This window comes from Cyprinodon tularosa, unplaced genomic scaffold (assembly GCF_016077235.1).
Source record: "Cyprinodon tularosa strain WSP-4 unplaced genomic scaffold, ASM1607723v1 ctg93, whole genome shotgun sequence".
Lineage (NCBI taxonomy): Eukaryota > Metazoa > Chordata > Actinopteri > Cyprinodontiformes > Cyprinodontidae > Cyprinodon > Cyprinodon tularosa.
The window spans coordinates 1,602,973-1,630,000 of record NW_024039707.1 but is presented as its reverse complement, the minus strand read 5'-3'; the positions used below and the strand labels follow the sequence as shown (position 1 = coordinate 1,630,000).

General features: G+C 39.4%; 1 protein-coding gene across 1 annotated transcript in view; it reads right to left on the bottom strand.

The window, feature by feature from the left end:
• dennd4c (DENN/MADD domain containing 4C) overlaps positions 1 to 24,486 on the bottom strand; it is a 74,201-nt gene extending 49,715 nt beyond the window's left edge. The window contains exon 1 of the mRNA XM_038274792.1: positions 24,161 to 24,486. The gene's annotated coding sequence lies outside the window, so the exon portion shown is untranslated. The remainder of the gene's footprint in view (positions 1 to 24,160) is intronic.
• Between the last annotated feature and the right edge of the window lie 2,542 nt (positions 24,487 to 27,028).

Genomic DNA, 27,028 nt, shown 5'->3' with positions numbered 1-27,028 from the left:
ATTTTATTTCAGTGTTTAATTCTTTTTAAAGTAACATGTTATAATTAAAAACGTCTCCGGACCTTTACTGGTAGTTGATTTTCTTTATTCGGACTCCACTCATTTTTAATTGGTCACTTCTGTTCTATAGTGTAGTTTATTGGAGCGCCACTTGTTAATAACTGAAACAAAGAGGTTAAAAACGCTCATGAAGGAGGTCGGCTCTGTTCTAGGAGGCACCCTAATCCACCATAGGGGGCCTCTTAAAAAAGATCAACATCACTGTTGGACAATGTCTCCCACCCCATGTGTTAAGCTGGAGTAGCACTCTAGGTGCAGATCTTTCCTCCTAATAACTGAAAGGCTGTATTAGCTTTTAACATATCTGGTATTAACTACACAATTTTTTTTTATTTTTTTCCGTTAAAAGTTCAATGCCATCTTATAACATGTGTATTATCAACATTATTCAATTCATAATCCTCACCTGCACATTTCATTTGATGTGAGAGTGCCAATTTCATAACTGAACGGTAGTTTTTCTTCTTTTGTAAAAACAAATATGCAATTATATTTCAAGACAAAACAAACACTGCATTCATGCATACAAGTGTTCGACCTGTGAAAGCCATTGGCGAATTAAAAGGAAAAGTCAAACAGTTAAAAGTAAATGTAACAGCAAGCCGGCACTTTATCTTGAAAGGGCTTTCAGAACCAGAGCATGAAGTTCATTCTTTCCAGCGGTGAGTCAGCGGTGGCAGAGAGACGGAAAAAATAGAAAGACATGAGGACGGACACAGCAAGCTAAACACCACAGTTGCTGGATGTGCAAATAAAAAAAAAGACATTTAGAAAGGGCCAAGCTGAAAGCGAGAAAAAAAATCCTATTTTCCATTTTAGACTTTCAGTGCTTGGTGTTTCTTGTGTAAAATTACCTAAATTTATGTTAGTAGCCTATGGTTCAAACTTGGCCAGCTTAATGCATTAAAATGAAGTTGGCTTTACTGTCAGTCCAGCAACAACCTTCCCTTTCCATTAAAAGAGTGAAATATAGGAGTAATGGTCTCTTTAGAGGTAAACAAGATCCTGAGCGATCAATGTTGACAGATGGCCCTCCAAAATAAAATTCTAAAATAAATTAGCATGAAAATTGATAGTTTTAGAGATACTGTCATCTCATCAGCGTGGTGTCCGTTCTAAAAACTGTCTTCTCAGTGACTCCAGATGTTCGTTTTTTCTTCACGACACAATGAAGAACCCTCTCAGCGACATGCCTCACCCTAGTTCTGACTGGCTCAAGCTTTTATTTTCATCACAATGCCCAGCTGCAGTTTTAGAGCAAAGGCTTGTTACTCTGAAGAGATGTACTGTATTATAACCATGGTAACAGCTCCTCAGTCAAACCCCATTCAAAGGCAAACAGCTTGTATCATCATGTTTTCTCAGTCTTTCTGAACGTCCTTCATCCACAGCTGCATAATAAATGCACTTCTGATGATTTAAGCAATGAATGTCTGGCCTTCTGTTGTAAGTGTTAATGTTAGACTGTAAAAAAGAAACGGATAGCTAACTCTCAAAGTATACTTTCCATGCAAGCGTGCATGGGGAAAAGTGAGATGGTGCAATAAAACGCCAAACAAGCCAATCAAGGCTGATGTTCCATTGTAGAAATGAAAGTGACGTAGAAACACTTGTGTGGAAATCATTTATGGTTTCACTTGAGATCAGCCCCTTGGTCATCCTTGCTGGGTTACAGGGCATCGCCTACAGAAAACTGCATCTTTCTGGGACAATTCGTTTTCCAATATTCCTCTGCTAAAAAATGAATGCAGGACAGGCTAGGCTCATTTATAAACAAATCTTACAAAGTAAACTGTAAGATTACAAAGTCCGATTAGGAGGTTTTCTTAGTCTGGAACCTAGGAAATAGGAAATCTGTTCATTTAGAGCACCAATATTAATTAGAACATTTCACATCCCCTTGAATGGCAACAAAGGGATATAAAACACATCAGGAGTGTGAGTCATAAGGCTTTCTGAAAGCATGAGCACGGCTGACCACAAAGCTTCACAGCAGGGGAACTAAGGACAGCTAACAGGAGGAGAAAAAAAAGCACTTTGCTCTGCAGCAAAGATTTCGGGTTTGGTCTTGAAGACTGGAAACCATGAGAAAAACACACGGCTTATGTGGCATTTAAGATACAAGGCAGATCTAGCTCGTATTGCGTTTTTATGTATGAAAAACTTGTAAATAATGAGATTTCCGCATTAAAATGTTTTGCCATTATAAACACAGAACTTAGTTTTGCTTATATTTAGCTTCCTTCACAATAACTGGTTATTTTTATATCTGACTAAAATGAATGAATAGCCAGTTGGGACTGAGCATTTGAGCAATCACCTAACCACCTCATTCTCCACCGCTAAGTACGGTGGAATATGTGTGATGCTGAGGGCATATTTATCTTCAGAAAACCCGAGATTCTTTGAATTAAATCAGAAACCCTTTGAAATAAATTTTAACTTTTTTTTTATATATATATATATATATATATATATATATATATATATATATATTTATTTATTTATTTATTTGGCATCCTTTTGCAGAAAGCAGTGTCTGGGTCTTTTATTCAGTAAATCAAATTAATAGAAAACTTTTCACACATCTGTACTGAATTGTCTTGCGGTTTTGCTAACAAATGCAGATTCAATGAGGGATACAGAGGACGTTAAAGGGATAGTTCGGGATTTTTGACATGAATCTGTATGGCATCCCCATCACCAGTGTCATGCAATCACACTGACTTACCCCTGGCAGCATCCTGTGAGCAGAGTTCTCGTCCAGCTTTGGTCAAGCCGAAAGTAGTCTGGCAGGTTTGCTAGACCCAGCGAAATAAAACGTTTCTCTTCCCAAAACATTATGTGTTCAAAAGAGTGATATTTTTGCATCCCAAAAACATTGTAGTGGAAAAAGTCACACGTCGTTATCACTTGGTCCTATTTTCTCTCTGTTCGTATCAGTGCGCGCCGTCATTCTGACAGCGAGCTCGACTTTTCCAGCTCATTTCAGTGCTAACTTATCAATGGAAAGGTGGACGAGAACTCTGCTCACAGGATGCTGCCAGGGGTAAGTCAGTGTGATTGCATGACACTGGTGATGGGGATGCCATACAGATTCATGTCAAAAATCCCGAACTATCCCTTTAAGGTGATAAAGAGTAGTGTTTAAAATAAAGGAGAGCGATTTTGTATAATCATAGTTAAAACACCTGATGACTTGCACTCACAAATTACAGCTGTTTTTTTTTTGGTCATTGTTATGCATTAAATGCATTTACAAAGTATCTTGCAGGTTGATTTTAAAATCAAACAGCATTGCATACATATGCAGACCCCTTATTTTAGATCAGACATGGACCATCATCATATAATTACTACCCTGATTTTCAGCAACAGGTTGCAGCCACATTCACATATGCAAATACGTAGATCAGGAAGTTGTAGGCATGCAAGAAAAAACTTATTTTGTTAAATACCACAGTATTTTATTAGAGCATATTTGCATCAATTTAAAAATAAAGCCGAATGGATTTTAAATATATGAACCAATTATGGGCAAGTAGGGGTGTAAATCACATCCATCATGGCGATTCGATTCAGTATCGATTTCCTGACCCAATGATTCGATTAATCGATTAATCGGTTAAATTTTTCCTTTATTATTATTTTTTTTTTTTTTACACCTTACAGGCTAAACAAAGTTTCAAGTTTGAAATAAATCAATGAAAGCTGTAATATCATTATGCATTTTCTTTAGAAACAACAGCAAATAACAGAAGTAGAAAAGTTGCATCAAAAAATACTGCAAAAATACTGCACAATATCAGTGTAATTAGTTCAATACAATACCTCGGCTCCAGAGAAACTGTCCAACATATTTTTTTAGAATGTAATAAATATACTCAGGAAAGAGAGATGTTGCGTAGAGATTTAGACAGGAATAAAAATAAACTAGATATAAGGGAATTGTTTCAAAGGTAATCTGGGGATGTAGTTTTTGGGAGTATTTTTAATTTTCTAAGAAGAACGGGTATTTTAGGGAGAATATAATAGTTTGTCTGGTCCATACTCCATTCTGGAAGGTGGCGGTAATGCACCTATAAGTTGTTTGCCAACCGCCATTAAAAAAAAGAAGAAGAAGAAGGCTCCAGGCTGTCGACGTCACCGCCCCTTGAGAGACGCTCCGCTGCACCTCTCCCAGATTGTAGCTGACCGCAAACAGTGCAGCAGACAGGAGGCCGGCTTGTTTTGTTTTTATGACCGAAATTGCGGAAAACAACTCGTGAAGTTTGACCCGCTAGAAGAGCGAGGTGCGCGAGAACGCTGGGACCCTTTTTCCAGCTGGATCTCCGCTCTTTTTGGCTCTCATGTCCCTCCGTCGTCGGACTAAACTCGTCCCCACTTCCTCACCGCCTCGGCCGTATCTAGACCCACAGCGTGTAGCTCAGACCACGCTTCAATACTGAGCATAATTTAAAAATGTCTGTCAGCTTACTGCAACACACTGCTGTAAGAGTATAACGAGGAAGCGAGGTAGGAGGGCAAAATAGGTTTAGCGGCACCGCAGCACGGGAGGGAGAATTACGCCCAGGAGCAACTGGATAAAAATAGACCGGAGGAAAAAAAAAAAACATGAATCGATTATCTTGCGGACGTGTCGATGCATTGGAATGTCGGCTTTTGGATCGATGCATCGATACAAAACGATTATTTACACCCCTATGGGCAAGCATCAGTTTCCTTTTTACCTTTTATATAACTTAAACTCCCTGACACTAGTTAGCAGTGCACCAACCATGAGCGTGTTTTTAAGCTGCAGTGGAATAATGACATCATCTTGAGAGGTTTTCCAGAGATATCAGGCTTTTAGCTGGGAATGCATATGGTTGTACATTGTACGGCCTGTACTAACAATATTAGAATTTGTACCCCCTGTTTTTGGGATGTATGGCTTTGGGACGGCCTAATTTTCCTCAGGAATATGTTGGAATATCCAATGTCCATACGGACAACTTCATTCGTGTGAACAAGCATGTTGCGCTGTTTGCAAGCAGGTAAGCTTGTAACTATGACAAGTTTATGAAAACTCATTGAATATCTGATAACTATAGAATTATTTTCGAGAGTTTTTTTTTTTCCTGTGGGGCAATACTGTCTGTGGAATGTGGGAAAAACAACAACTAACGTACGGTTGGGCGCGATCTGTATTAAATCCATAGCAAATGTCAAACAGATGCTGCCATTTTTTCATGGGTCTTTAAGAAAATTTGTCTTTGATCCCAAAAAGTTCGATAAATGGATTTCCTTTGTGGATAACATTAGGCTTATTTTGCCCTTTGGACATTTACAACTGGTATAGCTGCCTTTCGGCGCAAGTCATCTGCTTGTGTAACACATCAGCTTACATTTACAAAATGTACTAAGATACATGAAAATGTGACAGCTAAGTTTCAGAATTAGTTTCAGTGTCGGCTGTATTCTTAAAGTAGATACACAAAAATAAAAGCTGTCCTGGCTACACTCTCTCCCCTGTTGGTTTGCTGCAGAGTGTGTTATAGTCTTTGTAGACTGTTTTTCATCTTTCAGCTTGTTGTATATGTAACAATCAAGTTTTACCTTTAGCAGCAGGTTTAAGTTGCACTTTCTGATTGTTTGAATTAACCGAGAAAACATAATATTGTACCTAAAAAATTATCTTACGTCTTCCTTATGCAATTTCCAACTCTAGTCAAGTGCACATACTTCCCATAAACAGGACAAATGTAGTGTAATAAAGACAAAAAGCTAGCTGCATTCCACCTTAAAATGCAGGAACTTCTTGCTGAGGATGAGGAGAGCCCACCTGCCCCCACCCATCCTCACCACCTTCTACAGAAGCACCATAGAGAGCGTTCTGACCAGCTGTCTCACTGTGTGATGTGGAGGCTGCAGCGCCTCAGACCGGAAGAAGGTGAGAAGAGTGGTGTGAACAGCAGAGAGGATCATTGAGGCTCCTCTTCCCTCCATTAAAGACATTTCATCCCAGCCTTTGGTGTCCCAAACCCGTAACATCATAAATGGCCCCACACACCCCCACCATGGACTGTTCTCCCTGCTGCCCTCTGGGAAGAGACTTTGCAGCATTGGATGAAGGTCCAGCAGATTCCAGAACAGCTTCTTCCCCACTGCCATAGGACCGCTAAATGTTATATAAAATGGGTTATAAAAAAAACAAAAAAAAACCCTGAATGTTGAAACTGTAACTATACAGTCGAATGTTTACATCACTTTTTTCCACCACAGTGTTTTTTCATCTGTGTTTTTATCACTGCTGCTTACCTTTATCAAGGCTGCACTTTAAATAAAAAATGAAAAAGTCTAGAGAGCTGTACTAAACGAAATTTCTTTTTGTATACACCTGTGTGTACAAAATGACAAAATAAAATCTAAGTCTAAAAAGCATTTCAGAGTCCAAATATCAACATTTTCTGGGCGAGGATACGACTCGAAGCCCCCTACAGTGCTTGTGTCTACTACATCACGCAAAGCATAAAGGTTTGATACACTAAGGTGTGCACCCTACCCTACAACTATTACAAAAATAGCAATAGATTTTCTATGTTGATGTATTGTATTATATAACATTTCGTATTGCCCAATTCTTGCTTATTCACACATCTTAAAGTTGGTTTCATCCCTCAACTTTACCAGACTCTACCTGGTCAGCAAAGCCCCCCCAACAACAATTACCACCACTGCTACTGGAATAAACTATCCCCTTCTTCTCAAGTTTACAAACATAAAACCATTTGAAAAGTTTTGCTGACAAATGCAGATTCAATGACGGGAAGAAGTTTAAAGAGTGGAGTTTAATATGAAGGAAAGCCGCAGTTATGCATCATCAGTGTTAAAACACATGATGACTTGCATTTCACAAATTCTTGCTTATTCACACCCTTTACAGTTGGTGGCAACCCTCAACTTTACTTATTTGAAAGCTTCAAACAGACCCCCCACACCCATAGAAATCTCTCTCTCTCTAAGGGAGCGCATGATAAATAAACACCCACGCCGTCATAGCAACCTGGCTCCAACAATGCCGGGCTGCTCGGCCCTAAGCAGCGACTAGTGTTACCCTACCTCTGGAAATCGATCTCAAAGTTTATCCTTAGCATAGTTGACGTTCTCAGCAGTCTGCTCTCAGACTCCAAGGACATTTAGACACACTTAAGTTGCTGCTTTAGATGTATAATAAATAAAACGGCAGAGATGGCTTCCTTTGGCTGTCCACTTTAATGTGTAGGAGAGCAAATAAACCAAAGCAGTTCCCAGAAATGGAGAGAGAATTAAGACCTAAAAGCTTTATAGGGACTGTAAACAAGAGGGCAAAACATGAGGAATCATTTTCAAGCCCAAATGATGAACAAAACTAGGGCAAATAGTAAAAAAGAAAAAGAGGGGCCAGCCAAGCACATTAAATTTCCACGATATAAATGTCTGTTGTAATTCGAGGCCCTGTGTTGTGCCCCTCCTTCACCATTTAAAAACCGAGCCCTGAGCCCTGATGATCGGATGTCAGCCTCTTTGTCTGGGCTGCACTCAGTGTTGCAGAGTCACGACAAAATACCAGATACAATTGCGGCTCTCAGTCACATGCACTCTGACCAGTAATTTTACTAGATATCAAAAGAGGGGGAAAAAATTGGTGAGCTGCTGTCGCCATTATATCCGTCATAGCAGTTCAATAATAAGCTTTTTCAATTTAGTTCTCTATGCAAGTACATTTATTTCTATGAATAATTAGTCCTGGAAATGTGCATGTCATAAACTTTTATCGATAAACGGGCTCCAATCCTAAAGAACCAAATACTAGTTTCACTTTCCCACTCCCAGACTGTACTTGTTAGAAATTTTTAGAAGTCTTGCAGGAATATGGAACCAATAATTGCTTGAGATTCGTAGAAAATGAGCAGAGACCATCTCAACAACCTAAAAACTACAGTGGTGGGTTTGTTAGCTGCCACTAGACAGAAAGAAAAATTGAGTAAAACAGAAGAAACCAACAGTTTCCTTTATAAACCTAATTTGAAATGACCAAAAACCCAAAAAGATCACCGTCTGGTTGGTGAATAGAGCAAGTTTTCTTTCTTTCTTTTCTTTTTAGGGGCGTGCAGGTGGCGCAGTGGTTAGTGCACACCACCCAATGTAAGGAGGCCTTAAACCTTGACACGGCTGACCCGGGTTAGAATCCGACTTGTGGTCCTTAGCCGTATGTCTCTCTCCCTCTCTCACACCCCCTTTCCTGTCAGCCTACTGTTGAAAAAATGTGCCGTAAAAACTAAAAGAAAAAAAAAGTCATTTAGGATTCGTTCACACTGCAGGCCTTGATGCTCAATTCCGATTTTTTTTTTTTGAGAAATCTGATTATTTTGCGTTGCGTTCATATTTCCCAATTTATGCGACTTGTATGTGATCTCCTGTGTGAACTGCAGTCATACAACGCAAGTGTCCCGCATGCGAAGTAAAAGACGCAATGATGTCATAGGCCAGCATGCTCTTTTTCCCCGGAAGTAAACATTGACGGTTGTGCCGGCACGTATCTAGCGGTCTTTTCCAACCATAAAAACACTATCTTTTTAATATGGTTCAACATAAACACTTCTCTCCGCATCATCGTCCACCATGGTTGTTGTTTTTCTTGCCACTTCTGCGTAGCAAGACGTATAAAAGTGACCTTTGTCGGGTATTGATGACATTCAAGTCGGATGAATCCGAAATGGCCGTTCACCCAAAGGTCGGATTTGAAAAGATAAGATTCGTATCGGTTTCAGGACTACATGGCCAAGTGGCCTGGGTCGCATTGAAAAAAATCTGATCTGTGTTGTTCAGACTGCAATGAAAAGATCAGATACAGGTCGCATCTGGGTCTGTTTTGCAGTTGATATCGTTTTCTCTATCGTTTAATTAATGCAGTATTTTTGTACCCACGTATATTAACTCATAAAATTGGAGACCTGGGATCAGGGTAAAGGCTGGTTTCTCCTTGACATGTCTGAGGTCCATGTGGACAAATGACATCACATCTTATGTCAATCGGATGGGGATCACATCTTGTGATCACAAAATTGTGAGCATCTCTTGGAAAGAAATGACTGCCACTCTTGGATGACACTAAGCAATATAAGCCCTACACGCCCCGCCCCCTCAGAGTCGGCCAGACTGTTGAACACAGTGGAAAAAAGGAGAATTAAAGTATAAATGCTTCAAACACATTGTTCCACTCCTCTGATTTAGATGCACGAAGCACAAACCAGCCTCCAAAACTACAGCCATAGAAGTTCAACCATATCTTTAGAGTAACTACCATGGAATGTTAAAATACATGAAATCTTACATGGTAATTCGGCAATACAAAACATTTTTACATTGCTTTTACACTGGAGATTATTGTATTAAATAAAGGATAAATATTAAGATTATTAAACAAACAGATCTCATTTTATCTGCTATAAAAAAAGTGGTTGAAACAAGTAGTGAAACAAATTCAAACCGTCTAATGACTTCAACCTACACTAACTCTCTGTAGTAATGCCATCAGGGAAATGGTACCACAACATCAGCAGAGCTACCAGATTACTACTAGTTGTAATGTTGAAATGAAATTCATTTTATCTCTAGCAATGTTTTTAGACCCTTTCCTTTTTATACGGCTCCCTAAGAAATATCTTCTTTTGGTAAAAGCAATAAGGTAAAGAGAGAAATTAAACTTTACAAAAGTTTTTTTTGTTTTCTGGCCAGTTCTGGAGTTACTTGTAAAGGTTTCAATTGCTGGCAGTGGAGCCCTGCTAATCCTTAAGACAGGGGAATCTATCAGCCTTTCACCTTTAAAACTAGGTTTATCCTTAGAGAGAACTGCATCAAAAAGAACTGCAAAAAGAGAGAAGGCTCTCAGTTTTTATTTAGATGGAGTAACCTCTTACTGCATCCCTTTCATGGTCTGCCCCACGATGATCTCATCCATCTCACACAAAAGAGCCTGGAGGCTGGTTCCCCAGGGGCCTAAGAGGCTCCCTCTGTGTGTCAGCGTACAAAAGCAAGTGCTGAACAACAGATGACGCTGTGTGTTTATATTATTTCTTCTGCAGCTCCGCCATGCACATCTGATTACAGCTTTTCCTTAAACAGCTGCTGAGGAGGATATTAATGTATCGCTATGGAACAGAGGTCAGACCAGGCCAGCATACCCATACTTAACACCCGTTTATCTCTTTAGTTTATCCCCATTTATCATGTACACAAAAAAAACAAAAACAAAAAACAGGTCAGATCACCATACGCTTAAAAAAAAAAAAAGTAAGTCATTAAATCGTTTTTTGTGCATGACTAAAGGGATACGCGCCTGTCAAGGTAGTTTAAAGTTAAATCTGACATCTTGCGCATGCATATTGATTATGGGTATGCTAGTCTAATGGGGTATGCTCATCTAACAGAACACCGTCACTCCTACAGAAATGTACACCTAAACCTGCTTCCCAATGACGTTTCAGGCTGAGCTACCATTAAAGTAGTAGGGAAGCGGCTGTTTCAATGGTTGCATTTCCGAATTCTCCCGAGTGGTGCACGACTTTACACGAGTGAATAAAAGTGAATGTGATTGGTCGATTATCAAGGGGGCAGGATTGTTGTGGCGGAAGGTTCGTAAGCATGTTTGGTTTTGGGCGGTCTCTCGGAAGCATCTTGCTAACCAGGTAGCAACTTAGTGCTAGTAGGTTGGAAATTATATTGGGACCAAGTAGCACTTAGAAACAACACTGTCAAGGAACACTATGGAAAATGGAAAACTGTCCATAGGTTTGTGTCGGAGGTCATGGATGAGTCTCCTCCGTCATACATTGTTTATTTAGAGGAGGAAAGCGGGGACAAAAATGTTGTGGAAGAGGACGCCAGGGCAGCAGAAGCTTGGTTTGGTGTAGAAGGCTTACAGCCGTACATGTTTGAGCCCTTGCCTCGCAACGCCGTCGGTTCAGTTAGCTCCACGCCTGCTGAAGACACAGTAGTCCATCCCCGTGAACACTGGGACGGAACTCAATGGTAAAGTAAATAATTCTTATTTCTTATTTCAACCATTGTGTATATTAGCTGCCACATATGAATAAAGATGTTATGACCGAAAAAATGTGATTGACAGATTAATTTTGATATATAATTGGCAGAATTTAGGTGTACAAGCTGATGTATAAGTAACTTGTCTGCATAAAATAAGACAGAAAAAAACATTTTTAATGGAAATTTTCTAAATTTTGGGACAATATAGACTGATAAAGAGTACATTTATATACATGTTTAAGCCAGAATGATTTGGAATTTAAATACGACTTCCCTACGACTATAAGTCTGCAGATCCAGAGTCTGATTCAAGTGGCACTTTGCAGCTCTGGGCTTTAGAAGTTTCAAAGAACAAAGTGGCACTCCCTGCCACCTGTCAACACAATATGGTGTAAGCAGTGGTGGCCAGACTCAGAGCATGCTGCCAGTGAGGTGATAAAAACCCAGAGACCACAGACAAACTGAAGCTCTTTTCCTGCCACATGGTGAAAAACTAATAACTAAATATGCTACTGAGTCACTATATTCAGCATAAGAGGGGAAGCATTTTGCTATACATCTGCAGTTTGGCTGGGGATAAAGAAGACTGATATACCCAAACGTTATCATATCCGTCTTCAAAACATCTGTTCCATTTTGCAGTTCTAAGCAAAGGAAATGTTTCTGCATACAGCTGAAGACTGTAGTCCGCCACAGGTCTTTATCTTTTAAAGCCATGGCAGCTATTTTATCAGCATGTGATTGTACTTAAATCTTTATTTTAATTAGACTTGGTTTTTAAAGTTATGAAAGTTTTTTTGCAGGAACATCAGCTTAGAGCTAGGCTTTATACTTAGGACAAGCTTTATTACCAGGTAGAGTTTTATAGGTACAAAGAATTTGCTTTGGTGATAAGATGCCATATATAGACAAACTTACTTAGTTGACATACCGGTAAATAAATTCTGAAGTATTGAATGTGGTTATGGTGGAGCCAGACTGAAGCTGATAATAAGAAAGAAAAACAAAACTCTACCCACCCTGCTGCTTAAGTTAATCAGAAAAAATATGACCAAAAATGACCAAAAAGAACCAGCAAAATATTGGTTAGTAAAACTAAAATATTTGAGGTATGCACACGATGCATCTATGTTTTTTGGTAGAGAGTCAATCTTTATTTGGCTCTCATTAGCAATTGACAGGTGAACAGAAACAAACGGTTATACAGGTGCTGGTCATAAAATTAGAATATCATGAAAAAGTAGATTGATTTCAGTAATTCCATTTAAAAAGTGAAACTTGTATATTATATTCATACATTACATACAAACTCATATATTTCAGATGTTTATTTTGTTTAATTTTGATGATTACAAATGACAACAAATGAAAATCTCAGATTCATCATATCAGAAAATTAGAATATTACTGAAGACCAATAAAAACAAAGGATTTATAGAAATGTTGGCCAACTGAAAAGTATGAACATGAAAAGTATGAGCATGTACAGCACTCAGTATTTAGTTGGGCCTCCTTTGGCCTGTATTACTGCAGCAATGCGGCGTGGCATGGAGTCGATCAGTCTGTGGCACTGCTCAGGTGTTATGATAGCCCAGGTTGCTCTAATAGTGGCTTTTAGCTCTTCTGAATTGTTGGGTCTGGTGTATTGCATCTTCTTCTTCACAATACCCCATAGATTTTCTATGGGGTTAAGGTCAGGAGAGTTTGCTGGCCAATTAAGAACAGGGATACCATGGTCCTTCAACCAGGTACTGGTAGCTTTGGCACTGTGTGCAGGTGCCAAGTCCTGTTGGAAAATGAAATCTGCATCTCCAAAAAGTTGGTCAGCTGCAGGAAGCATGAAGTGCTCTAAAACTTCCTGGTATGTGGCTGCGTTGACCCTGGACCTCAGAAAACACAATGGACCAACACCAGCAGATGACATGGCACCCCAAACCATCACTGACTGTGGAAACTTTACACTGGACTTCAAGCAACGTGGATGAAGTGCCTCTCTTCTTTTCCTCCAGACTCTGGGACCTTGATTTCCAAAGGAAATGCAAAATTTACTTTCATCAGAGAACATGACTTTGGACCACCCACCAGCAGTCCAGTCCTGTTTCTCTTTAGACGCTTCTGACGCTGTCTGTGGTTCAAGAGTGGCTTGACACAAGGAATGCGACAGCAGAAACCCATGTCTTTCATACGTCTGTGTGTGGTGGTTCTTGAAGCACTCACTCCAGCTGCAGTCCACTCTTTGTGAATCTCCCCCACATTTTTGAAGGGGTTTTGTTTCACAATCCTCTCCAGGGTGCGGTTATCTCTCTTGCTTGTACACTTTTTTCGACCACATCTTTTCCTTCCCTTCGCCTCTCTATTAATGTGCTTGGACACTGAGCTCTGTGAACAGCCAGCCTCTTTAGCGATGACCTTTTGTGTCTTGCCCTCCTTGTGCAAGGTGTCGATGGTCGTCTTTTGGACAACTGTCAAGTCAGCAGTCTTCCCCATGATTGTGTAGCCTATAGAACTAGACTGAAAGACCATTTAAAGGCTTTTGCAGGTGGTTTGAGTTAATTAGCTGATTAGAGTGTGGCACCAGGGGCCATCAATTTTGAACCTTTTCACAATATTCTAATTTTCTGATATGATGAATTTGAGATTTTCATTTGTTGTCATTTGTAATCATCAAAATTAAACAAAATAAACATCTGAAATATATGAGTTTGTATGTAATGTATGAATATAATATACAAGTTTCACTTTTTAAATGGAATTACTGAAATCAATCTACTTTTTCATGATATTCTAATTTTATGACCAGCACCTGTAGATTGGGCATAAAGAAAATAAATGAATAAAATGTATGAATGATTAATAGGGGAGTGACACTTCAGTAAAAAAAAAGGGAGCTGACTACTATGGAGTGCTGAAACTGACAGCTGCAATATTTCCTACTTGCCCCAGAGTCTTGGAGGGGTACAGTTCCAGAAGTTCAGATCCTCAGTTTAAACCCTAGCAGCCTATAAACCAGTTATCTTCATTGTATTTAGCTCCAAACATTGTCTGTGTAAAAAAAAAAAAAGCTTCCCGTTGCATTATGCTGCCACTACCGTGTTTCACTGTAGTGATCTCAGTGTTTGGTTTGAGCCAAATTATGCATGCTGGCCTGAAAAGATAAATTGTGGTGACATCTAACCAGATAATCTTCAGACAAACATTTGCTTTGAGCTCTAACTGGTTTGTTGAACCGTAAACAGCATTTATTTTTTTTTATCAAGGGTTTTGTTTTTTCATTCTTCCATACAGATCATTAGCTATGTGAAGTAACAGACCCAGCAACAAAATATGCTTAATTCTATTTGGCATCGATAAAATCAATCGGATGATGTCAGTAGAAATTAAAACACCTTAAGTGAATGGCAGCCACACCAACTGTGCGTATTTTTCAAAGACTCTGCCTCCGACCGCACATCTAATAGAAACCAGGGGTTTATTAAGGTCAGACCTACAGTACAATTTGACAGGAATGTCATGAGTCAGACAGGAAGAGACTGAACCATGGGGGAAAGGTATAACACATCCACTTTAGGAAAAATACATAATACTGTCACATTGTAGCAAAAATTTGCAAAATTATGTTCCTATAGGCGTTACCTACCCAAGGTAAGAGCTCAGAGGTGCACTGATTGATCAACCTCAATTGACTTAATTTTGAGAGATCGGGATATTTAAATGTTAAACTGATCTTATTCAGCGATCTCATATACCTCTGCTAAGCTCTGAAAAACACCCACTGTCAAGAGATTTCAGAAGTTTTTATTGTTTCACAGATACAGATTAATGTCTTTCAGTAAGATAAGATTTAAATGTTAAAAGTCTCTTATGATTTTATAAAAAATAACAGTATCACAAATCTGTATCTCTCAATATGGGAAATGGCAGGTCAGACTTTTTAAAGGCCTGAAACCTTCAGTCAGGTCATCCCTACTGGTTCTGTATTTTTACGCCGACTTGAGTTTATAAATCTGGTTTCATCTTCTGATTTCTGGTCCGTACTCAGACCCGACTGGTCAATATTTTGAGTCTTGTAGTTGATAGATCTCCCAGCCAGAGCCTTTACATTTTATTCATTACAAAAAAAAGTTTCCTACCAAAGGTGTGGATCTGTGCAGCTCCTCCACAGCTCTTAATATACCATAGTTCTAAAAACCTTTCTAAAAAGTCATGCTTTAAAGTCACGATTATAAGCTACTTTGTTTTAGCAAATAAAAAAACAAGCCCATTAAACTATATTAAGTCTGAAGTAGAATACATGAAGCAGAATTCTTGAAAAGAAGTTGTTTTAAAAAATGTTCGGCATTTTTAAGCTTATACAATGCCCTTCCTCCTTTCTCTTGCATGAAAAACATTCAAGATGCCCAACATTCTTTACGCTTCTCCAAGTCAAACTTTCATCCATCAACAGTTTTTTTCTTAATTGCAGCGAAGCTAAATGCAGTGTTTACGGGCTGATCATTGCTGATGTCTGTGGTTAAAACGCACAGGCACATATTTAAGGGTAGGTGTGGTTTTTAAAAGAGAAAAATAGCATCCTTTAAAATGTTTGATGATTTATATCAACTTCCAACGCCCTAATGGACGCACATGACTACAGAAGGACAGCGCCGAGTCAAACTCTGTGATTAAAGTTTGCTGGTAAATATAACCTTTAGAAGTGGAGCAACAATGCAACCCAGAGCGGCCGCTCAGAGCGCGGCAGTCACTCCATAAGGCTGTCTCCTTCCTAAAAGCATAACGGTGGAGCATTCTTTCCACCGCAGGCAGAAGAGACCAAACCGCCTGACTTCACTTCTTCCAGCTCAGACATGCTGCAAAAAACCCAGCGCATCAATGCAAGGGCCAGAGGAGGGAAACCGGTTGGCTGAAAGGTTGTTTTTCTCTTTCTTTCCTCGATCACAAGATCCACCTTGTTGATCTCTGGCTAGACAGTGTCTGTCTGAAGTTAATATGTACCGAACTGATGCACTGAACCGTTTCAGGCGCATAGAAAGAAACACGAAAAGCAGCGCTGTAGCATCGAATCAGTAATCTATTTAATCATTTTAGGGCAGCAGCATCAGATAATAAAAGGCTGCTAAAGAACCCTGGAGTTGAGCTGCTCGCCTCTGCAGGCTGCTTACAAACTGACACCACTACTCACTGATGACGACATTCTGCGCACAGATTAAATATCAGAAAATCACAATAAAAAAAGCCTCTTTCACAAGTAATAATAACCATAATAACCAGGGATTATTCAAGGGCTAAATGTCAGGAGTGACATTCTCGACTTGAAGTGTGAACAGCTTCAAACTATAGATTTACAACAAACATACTAATCAGCCAACAGTCTATTTAAAAAAGACAATTTTACAGCTTTAGCTGAACATAACAGTTATACAGATGATATTGGACCATATTCAGCAGTAAAACTTTGAATAAAACGAAAACTGTAAACTACATCATCCCATTAGAAACAATATATGGCATTAACATGGGTACTGGCTGAGTATTAGGAGGATTGTTGGGTTTTAAGCTGAGGCACAGAAGCAATGGCAGATTCGTTTTTTCACGGCCTAGAAAGAGGTAGAAGGTTGGTATATATAATATCAGCGTTTAATATAATTATTATTCAATAGTACATCGATGTGGGCATGCTTTCTCATAGTGGGGATCCCTGCTGTCTGCAATATGTTGGGTGATAGATGAAGACACACTAGTTTCAAAACATCACTATTTTTTTCCTTTTATCCGCCAATAGGTGCATGCGATTGATTTGTGCATTCACAAAACTGCCTTTAGATCAAGTGCATTGGCTCTCCGTTGTAAATGTTTTCTTTGATTCTTTAATAAATGTTTGTTTTTGTTTAAAATGGGACTCGTGCAACTTTTGTTATCACTGTGGATGTGTCCGAATCTCCAACCCAATCACTATATAGTGGTTACGCCATGTTTAATGAATGTCCGAACATCTAGCAGATGAAAAAGTAGTGGAGTTAAAATTTCCCACAATTCACCTTGAAACGTAGTGATCATCCATGGTCACTAGACGAGCGGATATACCCGACGAGCGGATTTGCTGTCATACAAGAAGTAGTGATCATCTGTCCAAACGGTCAGTTAACTGACTTCACTATGAAGTCCCCTATATAGTCCCCGCTCTATATAGTGACTGAGGGATTTAGGGGTTAGGGCGGACTTGCAGGCACAGCCTGTGTCTTTTCTATCAAGAAGAATAAGCAATACCACTTAAAGAATCGCTCCAAAAAAGGTTGGGAACATTTCAGGGATCGGCCAGAGTGATGTGAAAATAATTGATATCAGCATTAAAATAAACAGAACCGTTGATCGGCAGTAATATATTGGAAAAGCAACAAGTTACTGTAATTTTCGGACTATAAGCCACGACTTTTCCCCCCCATTTTTCGACCTTGTGGCTTATATAACAATGCAGCTTATCTATGAACTTCTACACCTAACGTCCGGTAGGGTAATACCTAAATCTATGGATTTTACCATCCACCATGTTGACGTCACATTTGCCTCAACACCCAAGTACGGTAGCTGCGCGCGCGGGAATGCGGAGGTCCTCCGGAAGCAGACTTCTACCGCGAGTGGTACGAGACAGAACGACAGCGAGAAAGATGGACATTAAACATAAAAAACCTGTGGCTTATAGTCCGGTGCGGATTGTATATGTATAAATCATGCAATTTAGCGTCTGCGGCTTATATTCAGGTGCGGCTAATAGTCCAAAAATGACGGTATAGCTCAGATTTGGACGAAAGAAAGGCAGACATATTAAAGAAATAAGGTTTAATTTATCGAAAGATCTGGGAAAGACTGTGACGAGCACAAACTTCTTCTACCCTCGAGAGCTAGCATGTTCAACTCTTTAAATGGCTAACAAGGAACTTACAAAGAGGGAAAAAAAATTAAAATACATAAAAAATACAACAACAAAAAAAAAAAAAAAGGAGTCATCGGGCATATTTGGATGTAGGAAACAGGATTGTTTTCCTGCTGATCCATAGCCAACAATACAGAGCACCCTGAGGGACGACTTAGTCACTCTGTTGGTCTTTTCCCACCAAACTGGTTCCGGTACTAAACCAGTTGTCTGCTTTTGTTTATGCTCATAACATCTGGCTTCAGATTGCCAATGCTGCTCAGTTAATAAACCCATGGCCCTAAAAACGTAGGTTGTGTTTTACATTAAAGTAAGAATGACAATGCAAAGCCAGAAACCAATACTTTTAGACAGATACTTATTTCCAACCATACCTTGCATCCATACCTCTCTGATATCCTAAATAAAATCTAAATTAATTCAGAGGAATGGGGAGAATCAACCAACAGGCCCAAGGGTAACTTTTGAGGAGCTACGGCTGTAATAAGAAAGTAAATATGTGGAAAAAATGAATAATTAGAATTCCTTCCCACAGTTTTCCACATAGCAAACAAGTGGAAGGTGATGCTTGGATCAGATCAGACCCAAACTGGACTTTAAGCCCTACATTGAAAACATACACACCATCCTGACACAGTAGTGGAAGCATCATGTTGTCAGATTACTAAACCCTACTGCTTAAAATAACCCATAATATGCGGAAAATCTTGGAAATAGCCACCCACCCTTTACTGGGTATGATTTAGTCATTCTGAAACCTCAGCATCATTTTTGTTCTCTTTAAGATGACGATCTGCTTCGTGTTGATCCAAAGATGCAGATTTTAACATAAACATGGGGAAATGTTTAGGAACTTAAAAAGCTGGTGAAATAAGTTGTGCTACATAAAGCAGCATTTTATACCCAATCAGCTTGTTTCAGAAGAACAGTTAAATGAAAGGGATGAAGCCAGCCCCTTTTAGCAAAGGGAAACTAGCAATAGAGGAATGGATCAAGATGAATCAGAATTGTCAAGAAATAATTCATAGGTTGAAGTTAAATCAGGAGCTTGGTTTCATTATTCTTTTTTTTAAAGGACGACATGGTGTAAAGGGTGTATAATAATAAAACCGTTACCATGGCGAGAAAGTCCCCATTAGGAGCATGTTTTCCATGCTGAGCAATCAGAGCAACATTAGCTACTTCCCATTAGGTCTTGTTCTGTAGGAGTGACTTATAGGTAGGCTTTTTTAACTTTATTTTTAAATGACCAAAGGTTGATTTGGTCTGTAACTCCATAGTATATAATTCAAATTTTAAGATTATGACTTCTTATGAAGTCAAAATCTGTTAATAATCCCAAGTCTCACCCATCTTATTAAATGTAATCATTTGTGTAGAGTCAGACTTCTAGACTTTGTGCTCCCTGCAGTAATTGAGAAGTGAGTACAAATCCAATGGTTTGCCTTATGAAAGGACAGGCGGGTATTTCATACAACTCTAAAGCTTTAACAGAAACATTCCTCTCATTCTCCCCTAACAATCCCCTCGGGGAGTTCTCACATTCATTGAAACCCTCGGTTGACTTTTGATTTGGCAGCTAGTGAGCACTTTGTCTTGCTCTTGCTGCTCCGTTAGCCCTCCCACTGCATTTCCTTAGTCACCTGACAGAGGCTTAGGGCAAGCAGGGGTGGTTACAAATTGCAAGTTCAATGTACACAAAGCCACAGTGCAGCCATGACCCACTTAATATCTCCAGCCTGAGGCAGTACGCAGGAGCAAAACCTTCCCTCCGTCCACTCGTCTTTTCCATCTCCGGTCAGGGGAGAAGTTGTGGCCGTGTGTTTTTCTACGTGGCAGCAGCTGCTCTGCGAATTCTGCCACCCCCATGTGTCTCAATTATCCTGTCAGGATGCAAAATTCCTCCAGCCATCTCAGGTGACACGTTCAGAAAAATACGAACGCTCTATGCACAATACGTACAAAGTGGCTCGCACTGCGACCACAGCAGCATGAATCACCATGAGAAGATCGTTTGGAATCTACCCTTGGGGTTTCCTCTCCTGCTACCTGGCATAAACTCAAGTGCTGAGGCATAGATATGGGAGCACCTTGGATTAAATAGCGTTTGTCCTCATTATACGCCCACAAAAGAGAGGAAATGCCTCTCATACTCGTATGATTACACTAACTCCAGCTTGTCAATCTATTTGCTTTTACTGTGCATAGGAAGCTTGCATTTATGGGCATGAATCGCTTATTAACTCATTTATGACATTAGCAAGAAACTCTTGGTATTATATCTGTAATAAAATTACTATAATAATAAAAAAAAAAATTTAACGTAACTTTGTCTCACTATAGGTAAAAAGAAGACATTTACACATATTGATGCGTGTTTAGGATTATTGTCCTAGTGTGTCTGTCGTCTCAACCATCTGATCCAAATTGTTAAAAAGAAGCTAATCAGAATGTTTGGAACACTAACCAACACCTTTAAGCACATCCAATATTAGAATCAACCAACACAAACAATATTAACTTGGAAAAGATGACAGGAAGTACAATTGGAGGAGTAAAATAAAAAAAATAAAAATATGAGGGTTCAGAAACCTATACATTGTGCCAACTGTCAAGCATGGTGATGTTAGCATCATGCTGAGGATCAGAATGAGCTAAATGGTTAAAACTGGAACACTTTGGAGGGGGTTACAATGAGGGCTTATAACTTATAAGCAGCATCATACTATGTGCTTGTTTGATTTCAAATGTATTAGTGGCAGCATCATGCTGTGGGTCTACTTTGCTTTAAGTTGTGCTGCAAATTATTCAACATCACCTGACACTGATTACTATGCCAAATACAGACAAATTAAACTGGTCTTGAAGCCACTCTGTCAGGAATACTATCACCTCTAATAGGAAGAGTATTCAAATATCTACTTAGAACTATACAAAAGCTTCTTGGGCGTAGCCAGAAAATTGTTATAAGGCTGGCCAGGCAATAAGCAACATATACTGAGGGGTGGCCAAAAGTGGATAGCCACCAGAACAGGAACAAACCCCACGTCCATATTTCTAAATAAAGACAAACTACACTTTCCTATAGCCTTTGCTAACAAATAGAAGCATATAATTAAACATCCGTCCAGGTAAAAGGTATATTGGATTCTTTCAGGTTTGAGTTCTGCAGCGAACATCTTTTCCATCGTCAGTACTTATCTACTTTTATCAATGTCATTGTGCATGAAATTGATATTTATAGGTACTAATTCCTACATAAATTGATAATTTAACAGGTTTTTATTAAAATAGTTATTTACAGTATCTATGATTTCACTGAAGACTCTTAGGCTACGTTCACACTGCAAGCCTTAATGCTCAATTCCGATTTTTTTTGTGAAATCGGATTTTTTTGCGTGTCCGTTCACACTTCCAAGTATATGCGACTTGTATGTGATCTACTGTGTGAACTGAAAGCGTTCAACTGAAGTGTCCCGCATGCGCACTCGAGGACGCGATGACGTCACATGTAGCAAGCGTCCTCAGTGTTTGCGGAAGTAAACATGACTCGTAATACCGCAGCGTATATTGCGTTCTTTAAGTTCTTCTCCAACAGGAGCAGGCACATTACGAACGAAATCTTTTTAAGAAGATCAAAAAGAAAGAGAGCCAGGTTCCGGTAAGACCCTTCGAGTTTGATCTGAATCGAGCTATCTCCCAAATATGAATTAACCCCTTGCTCACACTGGCTCCGGTGCGGTTACCGAGCTGACGGAGACCCCAACTCCCGCACACCCCCTCTCACACCGCCCTTTTGACTACGGTGCGGTGCGGCTCTGCGGCTCCGGCAACAGGTCCGGAGATTTAACAGAAGTTCACTTGAGTTCACGTAACTTCACGCGATAACACGGCCCAAATAAAGGATTTTTGCGAGAGCTTGTTGCGGAGGGCTCCGGCACGCCGCAAGGATAGCTTTCTTGCGGAATTTTCTGCAGCGACGGAGTGTCTCGGTAACCGCAGCCGGACAGCTCAGCAGCCGGTGAGAGAGGTTTACGTCTTTTTAATGACTTGGAATCACTGCGGCGCCGCACCCACCGCACCGCAACGGTAAGACCGGAGTCGGTGTGAGCCTGGGGTAAGTCAGCAACCTCACTTTCTCTCCATTGACTGCTCTCTGTGTTATCTTCCGCAATGGTTGTTAGTTTTTCCCGCCTCCGCTTAGTAGGACGCAGATTAGTAACGTTTAGTAACATTTGTCAAGTATCAATGACGTGTAGGTCGGATGAATGCGACCTGGCCGTACAGACACAGGTCGCATTTGAAAAGATCAGATACGTATCGGATTCAGGACCACATATCCAAGTGGCCTGGGTCGCATTTGAAAAAATCCGATCTGTGTCGTTCAGACTGTCATAAAAAGATCTGATACAGGTCACATATGGGCAAAAAAATCGGAATTGGGTCACTTCAGGCTGCAGTGTGAACGTAGCCTTAGATGACTTGCAGAGTCACATCATTTTCTCTTAATGGCATTTAACACAAAATCTAGTTTTGAAAGAGCATGAATTCTGTACTAATCATCTTGAATGTTTGAATATTGATGTGCATAATTAACCAAAGTGTTTTTGTTGTCAAGTAATTCTTAATATATATATAAAATCTAATTGTTTTGAATATTCTACTTGAGAGAAAAAATGGTAGGGGTGGCCACTGATTAGGGTAGGCTTAAAACTTTCCTTTTTGATAAAGTTTATAGTTAGAGTGGATCAGGTTATCCAGAGCTATCTCTATAGTTATGCTGCTATATGTTTAGACTGCTGGAGGACATAGGGACCCCTATTTCATAATTTCCCTTCTTTATATCTCTATTCTTCTAGTCTGCAGAATCTGTTCGTTTAATCTCTAACGTTATTCTCTCTCTGCCTTTTCTCATTGTAGTTTCGCCTTATCTGTTCCTGTTTGGCTGTGAAACCATCCTGGCAAGAAATATCAGCTGTGCTGCTGCCATTAACACCTTTTTTATAGATGTTGGAGATCGGCCTGTTTTTCAAGTGTAGTCCTGTTTCTATGACTGTGTCTGACTGGATGTGCTCTCTTCATCCTCTTACATGGGAGCTGGCTAAGTGCTCGTCTGCCTGGCTGTGTGTTTCCTGGACGGGGCCGCCTTTTAAATCTGCTTTTTGTATCTCTGCTTCTGTCTCCTTGAACCCCAGTTGGCCTCGGCAGATGGCCGCTCACACTGAGCCTGGTTCTGCTGGAGGTTTCTTCCTGTTAAAAGGGAGTTTTTCCTCTCCACTGTCGCTACAAGCATGCTTAGTGTGAGGGATTGCATTCGAGTCAATTAGTCGATGGAATCAACTGGTTTTCTTTACATAGAAAACTTTGAATCAATTTGACTGTATGATCTGGTTGAACTGTAAACTGCCTTGAGATGACGTGTTGTAAATTGGTGCTATATAAATAAACTGAATTGAAAATTGAATTGATTGGCTAAGCGTGGTCATGGCCACCCCTGGCCCCCCCATCTAGCTCCGCCCCTGGTAGGGACTAGTTAACATGTCTGATCTTTGCATCTTAACGTATAGAAATCATCGTGTGTTCTAGAAAGATAACTTTGGGCTTTAATTACCTGGATTAAAAGCTGGCCACTAATTTAACAGGAAGTGGGGTTTACAGTTCCTCATTATGTGCAGTTAAACACCCACACCTCCCTGCACCAACGGATCAACACAGCGTGCTGAATTACAGCGCAAGCAGGAAGTTCACAGAGGAGAATCGCACCTGCGGAGGTTCAGGCAGGCTGATTAGCAAAAAGAGGGCCCGAATAGGAGGAGGGGGGGCTCCGGTGTTCCCAACTGTTGCATCTGAACCCAGAAGTAGGTCAACGTCGATGCAGGAAACACACACCAGCGCGGCCAAAACAAAGCCAGTTTCCTCCAGTGATCAGCGGAGATACGTGGCTCAGCCTCTCTCTTTCCACGGTGAAAAGTGAAGACGTAACACCGAAGTCTGTCGACACGCAGCTAGTCTCCTCAAAAAATACTTTAATTGCAATTTATAGTCAACTCAACTTACTCCGTTTCACTCACTAGTTTCGCAATATTGTAAACCGTGAGAACTCACCAGCTGTTTCCACTGCAACAGGAGACTATGTTGACATGAAGGCAAGTTGGTGTTTCGCCGCGTTATGTATTCCGTTTATCACAGGGACTTTGCGCGCAGAGAGGGGGCAAAAAAACCGCTGCTTGGTCTTGTTCTATGAAACTTTGCAGGCTACTTCTTCTCTTGCGATCTCATCTGAAGTTGTTGGCGGAGGTAGGCGCCATGTTTTTGTGTCTGAGCTGATAGTTTTGTAGGAGATGGTTCGTCCTTAACGCCTCTCTCTCTCTTTGAGTGTGGAACCGCCCAGAGAAGAGGAGCGGCCACAGCTTGTCCTCGCTTTAACTGACACGGGCTGGCTGCCAACTTTCGAAAAGTTAGCCTTTGAAAGACCGACTGCTTCCGGGAGTTATTTTCAAAATAAAACTCAATATTCATTACACTTCAAATTAAAGGTACTTACCAGCTAGAGGGAGGGGGGGTTAAGTCATTGAACAAATTATGGAAATACAGAACATAAGCTATACTGCGTTTCGTTTTGAAAAATAAATTTAAAATGTTTTTTTATGCCTTTGTAGTGAATCACAATCAGAAAACGCTTGTATTGCCAGCTAGTATATTTTAATGTTTTGGTGATGATGTATGGAGGACCTATGAAAATATACCATTTAAATCTAACAGTTAGGAATACAATTTAAAAAGTGTTTAATCAGCCATTTTTTAAAATCAAATTAAATAAAAATTTAATTATCATTAGGATTTTTAAAGTGTATTTATTAATCCATTATTAAATAATGCAATTTAAACATGTGTTTTTAAATCCTATATCTAAACAGGGGAGTGGCAGCCTAGTGGTTAGGAGCTTGGAGTCCTGAGGTTGTGAGTTCGAAAACCCCTAACACAGACTGCCACTGTGGGTCTCTGAGCAAGACCCTTAACCCCTGATTGCACCCCACGATGGCAGCCCACTGCTCCCCAAGGGGATGGGTTAAATGCAGAGGTAAAATCCTCCAATGTGAGATCAATAATGTTAAATTATTAAGATTTAAAAAACTCAATTCATCAATTTGATTATGAATACCTTTCCAAATCACAGTAATATATTTTTTTGTTTTACACTCTCATTTACCTTTTTCTGTGAACCTTCTGGTTCCTCAGCATACTCCAAACCAGTTAAACTAATCAGACGGTCCTACGATTTAAAAATACATTCTCAAATTGCAGTATTATTAACCCATATAAACCCATCAGGGGCCATGGTAATTGCAAGGACACTATCAGTATTCAGAGTTAACCAAGAGTAGTAAAGTTACAAATGAGAGGATCCTGAAAAAGAAAAGTAATCCCAGTTACTGTAAGTTTTGATATTTGTAGTCGCTAATGTTGATAAAAAAGCCTTATGGTCAGAGGAATTAAAGCCTGGGCTATTCTAAGTAATCAGTGTGAGGCTTTTAAAACTAAAACATTGAACTGTCAAGTAAGGTAGTAGCACTATCATGCTGTGGGAGCATTTTGCCACAAGTGGTGCTGATGCAATTAATGAAATTTATGTAAATGAACAGTAAAATCAGACTTCAACACAATTGTCTAAAAAAACAATTTCAACTGATAGCATCGACTAGGAATTTAGCTTCAATCTTTAATATTTTTGATATTTTCAGAAACCAAAGTATACAATACATGACAGTATATGTCCTTGTAACATAAATTAAAAGAAAGAAAAAACTGAAAAAGGTTGTATTTGCAGAAGCAATAAGCTCATAATGCCCAGCCTTTAGTCGTTTTTTTTTTTAATCTGCCCTCTCAGCAGGGAAACCAAACATTTTTTATATCAGGCCACTTGAGCGTTAGTCTTCAGAAGGGCCAATTTAAACGGTATAAATCAAACTTTTGGTTTTATTATTTCATTTACCACTACAGCAATCTTTTTAGCCATTTTATCCACTTTGTCAAGATTAAAAGCACATTTTGTAAAATGCTTTAGATAAATTGTGGTAGCAGGCTGGATTCAGTTGGACACGCATAGAGCAACCTGTAAAGGTCACTTGACCAAAGAGAAGTTCCTGAAAATTATTTCAATTTGGGAAATGTGATTTACATTCATTACAATCACCAAATTAGAAAGTCAAGGTTTATTTAGGTTTCACTTCTCAAATTTTAAACCTCAACAAGGATCCATAAGGTTGTGCTTGAAAGTTGACATGCCCTCCCATTAGAATAAAGAGTAAATTCAAAGTTTTAATTAAAAAAAAACTCAAAAAATTGATAACACTGTTGCTCAAAATTATAGTTTAATATATTTATGTTATGAGTTCAATTTTTCATTTCACTACTTTTGTCAAATTCGATTTTACTGTGCACCTTTAAGTTTCAAACATAACTATAGATGTGCTAACTGCATTGATCAATTTACCAGATAATCCATTTACTACTGCAGACCCAGGGCCTCCTGTATAGCAAGTTAAACGCGTAACATTTAGTTCTAATTAAGAAAAAAAAATCTTAAAGTTAAACCAATATCAAATTGGTTAATAAAAAAAAAAAGAAGTCTACCAACTTCCGGCTTTCTGTCCAGTTTAGTGTGAACTTGACACTTAAATACTGCAGCTTTTGACACCCCCTAGTTTAAGAGGATGGAACTGCAAGGAATAAATGTCTGTCAACCCTCCTGACTTTGCATTCTTGTAATAAATATCAAAAAGTGTTAATCATTGATTCTAAGCTTTCAGGGGAAAAACATCTCAGTCTTGTTTAGTAGATATTTCAGATACCTAAACATAAATGACTAGCATTTGCTCCTTTATACTTATGCGATTGCAAGCTTCCAATTATTTTTCCCTCGGTGCACTTGGAAGTTATTTTTCATAACAGAGTGGTGAGATATAAACAACA